Source organism: Mus musculus, chromosome 15 (genome assembly GCF_000001635.26).
Source record: "Mus musculus strain C57BL/6J chromosome 15, GRCm38.p6 C57BL/6J".
NCBI classification, from domain to species: Eukaryota; Metazoa; Chordata; class Mammalia; order Rodentia; family Muridae; genus Mus; species Mus musculus.
This window is the reverse complement of record NC_000081.6, coordinates 21,997,770-22,002,244: the sequence shown is the minus strand read 5'-3', so window position 1 is coordinate 22,002,244 and position 4,475 is coordinate 21,997,770. Positions and strand designations below refer to the sequence as shown.

The window sequence follows — 4,475 nt, the reverse complement described above, 5'->3', positions numbered from 1 at the left end:
AGCTCTTGTCTCTAGCTGCATATGTATCAAAAGATGGCCTAGTCAGCCATCACTGGAAAGAGAGGCCCTTTGGACTTGCAAACTTTATATGCCCCAGTACAGGGGAATGCCAGGGCCAAAAAGGGGGAGTGGGTGGGTAGGGGATTGGGGGGTGGGTATGGGGGCCTTTTGGGATAGCATTGGAAATGTAAATGAGGAAAATATCTAATAAAAAAAAGAGAAAAAAAAGAACTTTTACCAAGATCAATCTAATTCTGGGCCATTATAATTATCAAAACATAAAAAGATTCAAATGAAAAAAAAATATTACTATTCCCATGGAAGCCATAGACGGGCCAGGGTGTCCCACACTTGTAACGTCATGATTTGTGAGTTTGTGGGAGGAAGATTATTGAATGTTTGCAGCAATCTGTAGATTCTGTGTCCAAACCAAAATACATGCAAAATAAATATGTGCATGCATGTGTATTTGTATGTGTGTATGCCATAGAGTCAATAAAGGGAAATTAAGTTTATTAAAACTTGCATTTACACATTAAAAATCCATCACTCTAAGGAAGTCAAGGTAACAGAAACTTCCGGGGGGGGGACACACACACACACATAAAGAGAGAGAGAGAGAGAGAGAGAGAGAGAGAGAGAGAGAGAGAGAGAGAGAGAGAGATCACTGCATGTGTGCTTATTCCCAGTCTCCTTTATCCATTCTTAAACAGTTCATGTTCTTTTTCACAGAGACCAGTACTGTCCTCAGTGATGAGTTATTATCATACCAAATAATATAATCAAGACAACACCCAAATGTGGTCATAACAACAATTCAGTCTGATTTACACAAACCTGTATTGAGACTCTCTTGCCACATGATCCCACATCACAAAAGATTGATACATAATATTAAACATCTCACATTTTTCCCCACGGAATCTCCATATAAGTGGTTTGGACTTCCACTCATGGAGTTTTTGGGAGATTGGTATTTCTGAAAAATGGGTGATCTATCCAAGACACACAAAAAAACCATGGTAGTAAATTACCTGATTTGCAAGGTCTGAGTTAACACATCAATGCTATGTCACTTGTTGAGACCAACAAATTATATATATATATATATATACACACACACACATATGTGTGTGTATATATATATATATATACACACACATATGTGTGTATGTATATGTATGTATATATACATATATGTGTGTATAACTTCTAAATATATTTGTTATATTTATAAAATTTAAGATAAATTATCAAGACATATAATAAATGTCCCTAAATGTTGCACTTATAAATATTGAGAATATTTAAAAACTGACAACTATCTCAATGGCTGCTAAAGCTATATAAATTCAAAGTTTTCTCTCTGTTTATACACACACATACACACACACACACACACACACACACACACACACACACACACTACTGCAATACTTTCCTGGATAGTTAAAATTTATCAAGTATAGGGCACAGAACTTGTTGGTAATGAAATAAGACATATGTCCCGTTGAGAATATTTTCTAATTTTAAAAATATGTCTCTGTGGTGTGTGTGTGTGTGCAAGTGCACGTGCGCATAAAGGAAGGCAGAGAAAGCAGTAGATATCTTGCTAAAAGAATGTGGAGACGTGAAAGGCAGCCTATTTTGGTTGAATGAGACTTGTTCTGGCAACCCAGTAGAAAACTCTATTTGGGAAGAAACAGCGAACCACGTTCCCAGAGACAGGTGCCTGACACCACAGAGCCCCCAACTCCATAATTCTGTAACTATAAGTCATGCAGACAATGTCCCAAGCTTCTGGAATTCTGGCTAGACTCTGTCCCCATAGTTACCTGACAATAGCCAGGTATGCTCCACCGCACAGTTACCTGTCAATAGCAAGATAGTCTAGCCCACTATAAAATGAGCTGCTTGGCCTCTCCTCACTCTCTTTAAGCTGTCACATTTCCTACTCTCCCCTCTAGACCTTCTTCTCTCTGTCCCTCCCTCTCTCACCCCTCTTTCCACGTGGCCACTGCCAGTCTCTCTCCATCTTTCTACCTTCTCTCTTTCTCCCTGCCTTTCTACAATGAAGCTCTAAAACCATAGACTGTCTCTGACCATCAAGGCCTGCTGTACTTTAACGCTGGGACAGGCTTTCCCCTAACAAGCAGTGTCTAACCTCTCTCTTAAAGGCCTTCCTGTCTTCCAGCCATGGACCAGGCGAGGAACTCTCTGCTGCATGGAAACCACCCAGTGCCCCCTCTCTCCCTGCCCTCTTCTACTTTCGGCCCCTGGGGCTCCCATTCTGTTCTCAGCTCTTCTGTGGGTGTTTGGGATGCCTGTGACTGAGAACTGTTGCTAGGACTGCCCCTCCTTCTCCCCCCCCCCCCAAGCTGGTGTCCAATGGCTTCCCACAGCCAGAAACCCACCCTCCCACTTGGAAAGTGTGCAGCAGTCCTCCGGGTCCACCCTCCCTGAGCACTGGAACTCTGGCTGGATGTGGGTTTTCTCCCATTCCCACTTTCCCCTACACCCACTGCTCAACAAAAGAGGAGACAGAATTTGGTAAGTGCCAACATTCTCTGCCCACTTATTACTGTGGTTACAGACACACACACAGCAATGACCAGCTTTTCTGTAAGTTATGGAATTCAGATTGCAGGCTGCATACTTTCTCAGCAACTGTTCTTATACATTTTACTATATTCTCAGCTCTGATTTTGTTAAAGAAATCATTTTGCCATAGCAACCATAACCCAAGTATACTGGCTGCATGAAGGAGTGTGTAAAGTGTTAAAAGTAATCTTCACAACACTAACTTTTTAAAAAGCTGAAGGTAATGACAAACACCTTAATTGACAGCATTTAGTCTTAAAATATTTTGCTCTCCCTGTGCATCTAAACATTATTTATCTTTCCGGAACTTTGTGCATGTGATAATTTATAATTTATCATTTAATCAAGAATAGCATCAACATTCTCAACCATAGTTTAAAAGTAAAAATCAATTTATTTGCTCAGCTTTTAATTGACTGTTAAACGGCATCTAAAAAACACTGGACGTTTAACACTGAGATTAATATTCAAATATTGGGATACTGTTACAAAACACACTGTTCATATGCACTGTCTGCAGCTTGAAGCCTTCCTGATTCCCAAGGAGTTTGAAGTGCTAACAGAGAAAACAAGGGTATTGAAGCCTCCAAGAGCTATTTTTATAATCTGTTTATTAAAGTGCATGAATTTTAGGGGTGTTAATTAGTAGAAGTGTTGACTTGGGTAGACTGTGATAACAAGTGCTAGGCCCTGCTTTCAGTCCCTAGCACTACAAACAAACAAACAAACAAACAAACAAAAACAACATCCATAGCATGGTAAAGATGATACAGGACAATCATATCCCTACTGTGTTGATTGAATGTATAAAACCAGGCCAGTATAGCAATTTCTTGTCCTTGCCCTTGAATCTAGTGCATACATGATCTATATAAGTTCAACAAAACTGAAAAAAGGGTCTTGAAATGTGTCCACTAACATAAAAAGAATATATTGTTTAATATTTCATACGAATTTCTGTCAACCTAGAATTACCTAGGAGGCATGTTAATGAGGAACTTTCTAGACTGGTTTCCCCTATGTGTTTGCCTGTTAGAGATCATCTGGATCATATTAATTCTTTTGGGAAAACCTTCCCTAAAAGTGGATGGCAACATGCTCTGGAACTCTGCTCTGAATTGCATGGATAGATAAGATGAGATAAGCAGTATGCACACGTGTACTCATTCCAATTTTTCTCTTGGCTTTGAATGTCACTAGGTGTTTCAAGTTCCCAACATCTTCGATTGCCTGCTATGATGGACTGTTAATTGTAGATGTATGCTAAAATAAATCTTTCTTTCCTTACTGGCTTTTTGTAGAGATATTTTATTATGGAGACATGACAGAAATTAGGAATGAGACCTATAATTTAGAAAATAATTATTGTAAAGAAGATGACCTGCCAAGTAAAACCTCTTGCCTTATAAGTCAGACAAACAGAGATTGATATAAAAAACCATGTAAAGTTGAGAGAAAATAACTCTTATACAAAGTTGTCTTCTGACCTCTATCTGTGTGTTATATCCACATACAATAACAGTAAATAAGATAAAGAGATAAAAAGTAAAATAGATATATGCAGTAGCCAAAGATTCCATAAAATTCTCATAAAATATAATTTAAAAGTTTAAAAAAATAAATTAATTTCCTTAATTAATAGTCCAAAATATATTTTATTTCCTTCACGTTGACTCATTTTGAAAAATTATCAGATTTTTCAAAACTATTTCATTTTAATATGACTTCTTATCTATTTATGATCTATTACCATATTGTGCATATATACATCTATAGCTCTTTATGAACTATTGATATTCCATATTATCTTTAAAAAATTAATTTTCAATTACACAGCAAACAATCAAGTATTGTGAACAAAATACTTAAAAGAG

At 37.6% G+C, this 4,475-nt stretch overlaps 1 long non-coding RNA gene across 1 annotated transcript; it reads left to right on the top strand.

Moving 5' to 3' along the window:
* Positions 1-1,844: 1,844 nt before the first annotated feature.
* Gm41278 lies at positions 1,845-3,888 on the top strand. The gene is made up of 2 exons (XR_875057.1): positions 1,845-2,550; positions 3,802-3,888. It is a non-coding gene; the product is annotated as a predicted gene, 41278 (long non-coding RNA).
* Positions 3,889-4,475: the final 587 nt, after the last annotated feature.